Genomic DNA, 10,458 nt, shown 5'->3' on the forward strand with positions numbered 1-10,458 from the left:
TTGGCTAGTGCCAGAGCCCAGAATAAAGACCTGCTTGTGTACCTGTCAGACTGATCTCTGTTTCTCCTATGCAAAGCTGTCATTAATTTGGAGAACTCCTTTTAAGATGCATATCTGAGAGGTTACTCCTGGAGTCACTTGAACCCAGGACTGCTCCAGACACTGGCCATGCTTTGTAGCCATCCCGTGTTCAGTCTTGGCCCAGGTTGCTGACACAGCTCACTTGTGCCCCTTGGCACAAAATCCAAGCGCTCCAGGGAGGTGACCCCCTTTGTTTATCTAATATTGCCTTTGAAAGGGATCCTGGGATACCAAAAGGCTGTGCAGACAGCCAAAATAATCCTGAGACCAGAGGGAAAGTCTGGAACAAAGACTTACCTTTGGTGGACAAGGATCAGGTCAGGGAACACTGAAACAAACCGTACATACCGAAGTCCATTGGACCTAACGGGATGGGGATGCACCCATGTCTGCTGAGGGAGCTGGCAGGTGTCATTGTGAGTCCACTCTTGATTATCTGTGAAGGGCCATGGTGACTGGAGGAGGCTTCTGAGGACCAAGAGAAAGCAAATGTCACTCCTATCTTAAGGAGGAGCAAAAGGAGGATCCAGCAAACAATAGGCTGGTCAGCTTCACCTCAGTTCCTTGGAAGGTGATGCAGCAAATAATCCTGAGAACCATTTCCAAACATATGAAGGATAAGAAGGGGGATGTGAGTAGTCACCATGGATTTACAAAGGGGAAATCGTGCCTGAACATTCTGAAAACCTTTTATAATGAGGTGACTGCCTCGGTGGATAAGGGGAGAGGGGCAGATATTGTTTATCTTGACGTGAGCAAGGCTTTCAACACTATCTCCCTTAACATCCTCATAGACATACTGATGGAGTATAAGCTAGATAAATGGATAGGGAGTTGGACTGAAAACTAGCTGAACTGCTGGGCTGAAAGGGCTGTGATCAGCAGCATGAAGCCCAGCTGCAGGCCAGTCACTAGTGGTGTCCTCAGTACTGGAGCCAATACTGTTTACCATCTTCATTAATGACCCGGATGTTGGGACAGCATGCACCTTCCGCAAGTTTGCAGGTGATACAAAACTGCGAGGAATGGTTGACAGACCAGATGGCTGTGCTGCCTTTCAGAGTGATATGGACAGGCTGGAGAAATGGACCAAGATGAACTTCATCAAGTTCAGCAAAGAGAAATGCAAATTCCTGCCTCTGGGGAAAAATAACCCCTTGTATCAGTACATGCTGAAGGCAGACCAGCTGGAAATCAGCATGGAAGAGAAGGACCTGGGTGTCCTAGTGGACAAATTGACAGTAGTGAGCCCTTGTAGCCAAGAAGGTTGATCCTTCCACTCTGTTCTGCCCTGGTGAGACATATCTGGGTGCCACGTCTAGTGTTGGGCTCCCCAGTAAAAGAGAGACATGGACATACTGGAGTGACTTCAACACAGTGCCGCAAAGATGATTAAGGGACTGGACCATTAAACATACAAAGAGAGGCTGAGAGCTTGGGCTGTTCAAAGAAGGCTCAGATACATATGCCGATATATCAATCTGTATAAATACCTGATGGGGGACAGTAAAGGAGACAGAACCACACTCTTCTTAATGGCACCCAGTGACAGGACCAGAGGCAATGGACACAAACTGAAACACAGGAAATTGCATCCGAACACATGAAAACAGTTTTTTACTGTGAGGGTGATGGAGCACTGGAACAGTTTGCCCAGAGAGACTGTCGAGTCTCCACCCTTGGAGATATTCAAAACCAACTGGATGTGGCCCTGAGGAACCTGCTCTGGCTTACCCTGTTTGAGCAGGGGCTGCACTGGAGAAACTCCAGAGGTGTCCACCAGCCTCAGCCATGCTGGGACCCCATAAAGCTGCAAGGCAAGTACTGTCCTGCAGGTGCTCTGACATGGAGAGAGCACCTGAACTTCCCCCAAAATATTACAGGATCACTCCAAACCCAATGGTGTAAATTAAGCCTAGGGGCTTTGGCAAATCGGCTTGCCTGAGATGTTAATGTTTTAATAAGAAAGTGAAGAGAAAAGTAGGGACCCTCTACAATGTAAATTTAAAGTCTGACAACTTACAGAAATTACTTACATATTTTATGAACTTCTAAACCTTGAGTATATATGTGTGCTAGAGTTTTAATTTTAACTGTGTCAATTATTGCTGAATAGTTTCTCTTTAATTTCTGATTTCATGTAGTCATATAATTACTCATTAATATATCCAGGTAGTGAAAAAAAAATGCACTTTGTTTATGAACCATTGAACTTCTGAGACACGAGGTATTGAATTATTAAGAAGGTAGGAGAAAAATTTATAAATTGATAGGTACCTGTAGTTAAGAAAATATCCCCCAGCCAGGTAATCAGTTCACTTTTGGCAACAGGCTGGAAACCAGTTGTATCAAGGTGTTTGAGAACACAAAAGCATTTATTGCAATAGAACAGGGAGGTGTGCCATTACAGACCTAATTCATAAAGGACGTCATCATTAAATATGCAACCACCTAGAGATGTTACCATACAGGACCAGACAGAACTGAAGAAATAAAAATCTCCTCTTTCTGCCAAATCTTTCACAGTCTTATGTATCATGCTGTCACAATCAGGCATAGCTGCTTTATTTGTCTGCTACTTAAGAAAGATTAGTGTGCTGTCAACACATAAGGATTTGAATATCAAATTCTGGGTGCCTTTCTGATGGGAGAAAAGCTCTCAAAACAAACATGCAACTTTTCCTCCCCATCCTTTTGCAACGCAAAAATTAAGTGAGGTTTTAGATCTCTGTTTCAGAAGATTTCTGTGAAAAACTTTATTTGGATTTCTAGTCTTATTATTTTAGGATCCATTAGGATGCTGCACTCTGCAGGAGGCTGAGCATTTTAGTTGCTCAGTAAATGTCATTAAGACCAGATTATGCTCAGGTTTGCCTGTGAGAAAGCTAGTTAACATGGGCTAAAATTGCCAGGAAACATGCTGGTAGCTGAACAGAATGGGCAGTCACAGGACACAGCTCAACCTTAAACTGGTTCTGCTTAGTTTGGAAGTAAAGCTGTGGCTATGGGGTCCTTTTTGCATATATTTAAAATGATTAATACTTGATGTGGCACTTATTATATAAATTATTTTGGTAATACAGTGTATACAGACCTACTTACAATGTTCTACTCTATAGAAAAAAACACACAGAAACACAGAATTTTACAGTATTTTATATATATATGTATAAAAACTAATACATAAATAGTTCTTAACACTCTTTTTTATGACTGTCGTTGACAATAAATAAACTAAAAGTACACCTGGAAAAACTGTAAATATCAATAGTGTATGATAAGTAATTCTCTAGAGATTTAAAACACATTTAATCTTTCAGTCTGTAACCTCAACTATCACAGTTTCTGGTTTGCTGATGTGTTAATGCTTAGTTGCACCATAAACGTTCAAGCTTTTCAATTCAGTTCTGAACTCAGCCTTGACAGAACAATTTATCAGCACAGTAAATATCCACTAATATGGATAATATTAATGGACATCTATTTTTAATACTTTTAAAGCTGTTATATCAATTTAAACCTTTATTTGCCTTCCTGCAACATTTTATTGGTAACCCAATTGCCTTTAAATGAAAGTTGGGGATGGCTAATGGGAAGAAGAAAAGAGTTTGCATCTTCTTAGACAATTCTGCTACAAATGAGACACAAAAGTGCTAGAAAGTTGATTTTCCTTTAGCTTAAGTCCATGTAACTCATGGTGTTAATCAAAATATATAAAACACCAATGGTATGATTTTATTGTTATTATTCTATGTAGCTCAGGTGTTTTCATGTTCTCCTTATTAAACCCAATCATTTAAATGTATCAAAATCTTTCAGTAGGAAATCTATAGGTTTTATACTTAAACGGAGAGGTGAAATCGGTAGAAACTGTCGGCAGACATATTTTAGCTTTTATTCTGTTTTTGAGGTGTTTAGATTTCCTTGATGATAATAATTCCTGGGAAGATAAAAATGTTTTCCAATGGCAGGTGAAAAGTCACTATTGACTACGGAGTCTGTACTTTGCTTTCCAGATCCTATCAGATGTACTGTACTTACAGTAATCATGTGGAAGATATTACAGCAGTTGTAATAGGTTAGGTGTGATTCCAGTTACAATGCCTGCACAGGATAAGAATTTTTAAAGCTTCAATTTGAGACAGCAAGAGGCTGACGTGAAAACTGAGGACATGAAGATGATGATCGATAGACATGATACCATTTTAAATGACAAGAGCAGAAATACTCGTAAGGCAACAAGAAAGAAATGGATGACCTTGTAAAAAGGCACAGATAATAATCTATAATCTATAATGCCAGATGCAACTGGGAGTGTGGGACTGCAATGTGTAGGCACAAGTATCATATATTTTCTGTGTAAGGGAGTAAGAAAGTGATTTGAACTGTAATTTCAAATTTCACACACAGTGAGTGAGTTATTGTAAATAATTTCGGAGCGCAATTCTTGAATGAACTTGAGAAAGAGGCTAAAATAGTTTTGAAAGGTGAAGAATAAGAAAGTCCTAAATGTAATCAAGGATCTTTTCACCGAGAGCTTTTATCAACCCATCCTGCTACCTTGACAAATGTAAAAAAGATGGGTAAATTACCTGACAATCCAGACAGGAAAGATGTTGATCTTGTTTACATCTTTGATCTCTTTTCATCAGTGAGACAGAAAGGAGTACTCAGAATACTGTGGTTCAACTGCTGCTAAACTTTGACCAGAATACAACGTCGTCAAAGATCAATTAGAAGATGATATTTGCATTTCTCCTTTGTTCTTCCTTGTGCACTTCTGCACATGACAGTTTAGGAACTTCGTTTTTCACTTGAATGTGCATTGCCCTTTCCCCCACATTACAAAAGATGTATTTGAGTCTCTTTCACTGTCAAAAGTATTGTTCAAATAGCTGGAGTTAAAGTAATGCTGTGTATTAGTAAGCAAGTTACGCAGAGGCAGTTAACATCTATTTCAGAAGCCAGACAAGCTCTGTGAACTCTTCTAAGAAGGGCTTGATTTTTTTTAGTGACAGAACTAGTTGCGATAGACTAGGAGCTGCTTGTAATAATATTATGAATACCGATTCTTGAATGTGTTATCATATCACTCACTGTTCTCTTGAGCTAGGTCAATAGCAGCACTGTCAGGAAATATATCCCACAGAGGGAGAAGTATCTTCATGTGTCCCTCTGAAAACACTGGGGAAATGGTACAGAGCAGTTCACTCCAAAACTTTCTTGGCTCCTTGCTGCATCTGGCACGCCAGATTTTTCCAAGACTACCTGAATGAGATAAGGTGGTCAGGAGGATTTTTGGTGACAAGATCTTCTTAGAAATCACCTGGAGAACAGTCTGACATGTAAAATCCACAGGTTGGGCATGGCGGGAATTAGGAAGATCCTAAGGCAAAACACAGTTGTGTAATGGCTGGTTTTAAAAATTTCCCGTCATTAGGCTGACTTCTTCAGGTTACAGGTGTGCATTGGCCACGTGTCTCACTTCACGGACGAAATGCTTCACTAGGATAAGCACAGAAGTTTCCAACTAAATCTTGGCTTTTAGCCTCAAAAGGGCTGCACCCCAGGGAGAGAAAACTCAGGCCATAAACATGCAGGGAGGTATCAGGGACCTCAGCAGGGAAGGCAAAGGCACATTTAACACTGATTCAGGCCAGAAGTCTATTGGCCCTTGAACAGGTTCGGTTTGAGAAGGCAAAATATTTCCTATCTGCATGCTTGAAATTCAAATTGGTATTTGAGTTGGAGAGGTTCAAGAGCAGACTCAGCTGGCTAGCACAATAAGAGCTACAGACCTGTTATAAAAATATGCCATGCCTCTGTGGTTTTATATGAACAATAAATAATATATAATAATGTCTAATTAACTATGAGGGTTCTGTCCTACAGCAAAATATATGTTTTTTCTTTGACTATATGAATGTTTTACAGAATGCACTATTTTCTCATATGACCTTGTGACACATTAACACTCCAGCCCTTTAATTTTGTAGCTCAGCTGCTGAACCGTAGTAGCAAAGGTTTTCAAAGTGAACTGGGATGTTGTTTATGTTTGGTTACAAAAAACAAAAAGGGATCCGGAGCTGCCATCTGCCAAAGCATGGCATTGCCACCTGAATATTGGCTATGCGTGATTAACAGGCAAATGTAGACACTGGGAGTCATAAAAGGAGAGTAGCAAATACAAGGAAAGAACATTTGCTGCATAAACCCCCATCAAAATCTGCCTTTGTAAAAGACTGAATGCAAACTGCTGTTATCCTGTCAAAATTGTCTCCACAGCCCAGCAACAAAAGTACCTACGAATGTGAAGATGTTTTGCCTCTGGTTTTAGCTACTTGCACAAAATAAGGATTTTGCTTCCATCTATTGGGAAGTGCATATTGATCGGATTGAATCACTTATGCAAAGTCAAGTCCATGTGGAACATCGTAGCACAGCCTTTCACAAGCGAGTCCACAGCAGATTGCAATCACACAACGGGTAAATTCTCACAATGTACTGGTTGTCCAATTTGGATCTAACCCTAAAGAAATATGTCCAAATTCGCAGAAATACTGGGCACCTGTTTATCCACTCTGAGCATCCCTGCCACTGCTCACAAAGCTCACAACCCTTGCCTTGCTTTACCGTATGGCATCAGTAAATTAGAGACAGGCTTCTCCATGGATAGCAAAACACGGGCTGAACCCTGCCAGACTCCTAATGGAAAGACACTCAATTCCATTTTGGCCATAAACATAGATCATGGAGAGGAATTAATTTTTTTTAAAAAATGAGTAACTGCCAAACAACTCTTGGAAGCTACTAGATGGCCCTCGCTTTTACAGCAAACACGTTCCCAAATATCACTTATAAATTACTGACAAACCATGTCACATTTTAGCATCCATCCCACTGTTTTGCAGGCTTTTTCTGGGGGAACAAAATGTGTATTTTCTAACTATATGTGAGCATTATTGAGAAAGCTTTGCAATGTCTGAGCAGTAACAACATTTTCACAGCACTCTTTGGAGACACAGTGGTTGGTGCACGAGCAGACTCGCTCCACACGTCTGGTTTTATCATGCTAAAGAAAATCAGCACTAATTCCCACAACAAGAGCCTGCAAATCCAGCAGCACTCCTACTGCAGTCAAAACCAGAGGAGCAGCTGTTTTCAGATGTTCATGTAACAAATTACACTCCTGGTTTCAGTCACAAAATCTGTAGCTTTTCATGGTTTTCCTCCAAAGAGACCTACTCAGGTAAGTTCTCTAAAATACTGGCAATACTATAGAAAGGAAGAAAAGGAATCTTTTCTAGATAACCCATATGAAAGTAGTAGAAAAGTTACAGCTACTCTGTAGATATAAATTGATATGTCTAAACCTATTTTCAAACTTCACAGATTTACATTTATATATTTGCTTAAGAATACGAGTCCAGTCCTTGTTTTCCCATGGCAACAAAAATGAAATAATGAAATCCAGGCCTAATGGCACTATAGATATTCACTCCAGTAAACCTGAAGCTGCATGATTTGTCACTCATGCATTTATCTATATATGGTAAAGTGGGTAAACACTGCATAAAATATATTTTGTGCTTCCTCGGTCTTGGACAGATTAGCACAAATTAAATTTCACACTAATCTGCCCATGGTCAGGAGTGCTACATTAGGAGTGAGGGGGATTCAGCTAATTGTAAAGAATATTTTGCTCTTTTACAATGATCTGTGAATATAGCAAATATATCCTGGAGACCTACCTTTATCAATATGCTTTATCAATACTGAATCAATAACAGATGATGAATAATATCTGTGTGCAAGAATATATCATGTTTCTCGATATTATTTTGTTCACCAAATTTGAGGTAAGCTTCCTTTTTCTTTCTACTTTATATTTTTGTACTGAGTGTTTAATATTCATCATTCAGGTTACACTGCTTAGTTGTGTTTGACCACCCAAATCACATGGCGTTTGATTCATGTGAGTCAAGACTGAAGAATATACTGAACTGCCAGAAGAGGGAAGTCCAGGATCAGAAGTTTGTTCCTCAGAGCAAATGTGAAACATGACATCAGGAATATGAAAACCCTACGAAATACTATCCTTTTTAAAGCAAAGTTTGCTGAAGCAGGACCATGCCAGGCATTTAGGACAAAGTAGCGTGGATATAATACTTATAAGATAGCTTGCTCTAACTCCAATGTTCATACTGAATTTTTAAAAAATCTGGTAACTGCCTAAGGAAAATGTTGTATCTCTTCAAAATAACCAACAAAGTTCTGGTCAGCTTTGTATTTGGCTGAAGGACAAATAAAAAATCCATGTGCAGTAGCACTGGCCATGCAGGAGGCAACGTTTTTTCTTTTAACTGAGTCAAGATCCATAGGCAGCAACATTGTACATGGCCGGGGGAATTGTAATGCCCAGCTACCCTGTTCTGGGAAAGATTCCTCAAGGGTGGAAGCAGCTAGACTGCCTGCCACTGGAAGTAATGGAGAAAAAAATCATGCCTCTCACCACAGGGCTGAAGTTCTGACTAATTTAAAAATCAGTATTTAAAACATCCCAAATATATTTCTTTTGACTTGAGACTAAATACTTGGAAATATTTGTGCTACACAGTAGGGGAACTGAGATAATATTATACTTTGCTTTGTAGACCTAACTTCTCTGCAACAAAACTTAACTCTGTGTTCAATTATAAGTCAGGCTTTTTTATGAGTTTTGAGAAAGTATTACACAGTTAAAAATCAGGAATGGTGGTATGTAAAACTGATAAATAACTGTTAACAAGTCCCCATCCTCTTCAAAGAGAGAATTCTATACAGTTTCTGAGTAAGCAAACACTGCATACACACAGAAAACACTGTAAACAATATAAAACATTACAAAATGTATTTACAATACTCTGAATAGTTTTAAACAAAAGCTGTTAGACTTTAAATATCCAGGCTTTCCTCATACAGACTCCCCTGCATTTGGAGCTGTTGAATATTTAAATTTAAATGCAAGGCTTCGGCATAACATTTACACTTTAATACATTTATAGAAACACATTCTCCTCTCATCTTTGCTCAGAGATGATTCTTCCATCTTTTCAGAGCAATGGTAGGATGTAACCGGCGAGTTGTCTCCAGGCCCTGCAGAAGGCGGGGGCTGTGAGCCTGGGACTGCCACGTGGCACTGAGCCCTCCCAGCACCCAGCAAGAAATGTCTGTGCATCCACCACAGGATCCGGGGAGGCCAGGAAAGGTACTGGGGTGTGACGCCTTCCTCTCTCAGTCAAGTCTCAGCTAGACACGGGGTGCACAGGCCTCTTTTAACACCTGCGTTTGTAACTCTTCTCCATTGCACTCTGGCTCATCTCACAGACGATGACTGGAAGTGAACTGTGAGGAAAGAGCACACTGGGAAACACATCTCCGCACCTTCAGGAACAGCCACTGGTTAGCACAACCATTACCAGCCATATAGCATCCATTTTGGGTTCGTGCTTGGGTCCTTCTATGTGATTTCCTCTGCTCTGCATTTTGCACAGAAATATGGGGTCTTACCACTGAAAACCATGTCTCTTCCTCACTGATTTTGATCCTTCCTTTGCATCCAAGAAAGTCAGAACAGTAACTCCACATAGGGTATATTCACACTGATTTTCATGCAATGGGGTGCTCCTTCCACCATTTTAGTAAGCATTCCAGGTCTGTTCCAGGAAATAAAATCCAAATCTAAAGTAGCAGTAACTCAACTTAACTGATTATCAGAACATTTGCAGAAATCTGATTGCCATCCAGTTGAATGGATGATATCATGAACCTCCTTGGGGAATGTCCCTTTTCAACTAGCAACAAATAACTACATTATTGCTCACGTTTTGGTCAATAGAAGTACAGCACGAGTTTCCAAGCCAAGATCCATTCACTGTAGTTTTCTCTCTCACTCCTCATGAATGTACACCATTGCTTGCCAATGTCCAGTATTTATCCTTTAAAACTTTGTCCTTTCCCTTTTATGGACCACTACAGCATTATGCTGATGTGTTAGACGAAGAGATTGCATGAGTCGGTCACATTTTTCAGCAGCAAGTCCTACTGAATTCACTAGATCGTGGCGAGATGTAGCCTGGAATGCACATTAAGGTATTAATGGAGTGTGTATGCTTGATATCAAGTTTTCATGCTGAGCTGCACTGGTGTTAATCTAGTTTGATTACAAAGCCTAATGTAAATTCTTAGACAGATATTCTATTTTAGCTGAGAAACGAATGCTGACAGTTTACTGCGAGATGACAAATGAATGCTGACATTTTATTCTTACATGTTTATAAATCAGTTTAAAGGTTAAGAGTCATTAATGCGGGCAATCTGAAGAATCCATATACATAA

This window comes from Gavia stellata, chromosome 3 (assembly GCF_030936135.1).
Source record: "Gavia stellata isolate bGavSte3 chromosome 3, bGavSte3.hap2, whole genome shotgun sequence".
Classification (NCBI taxonomy): Eukaryota; Metazoa; Chordata; class Aves; order Gaviiformes; family Gaviidae; genus Gavia; species Gavia stellata.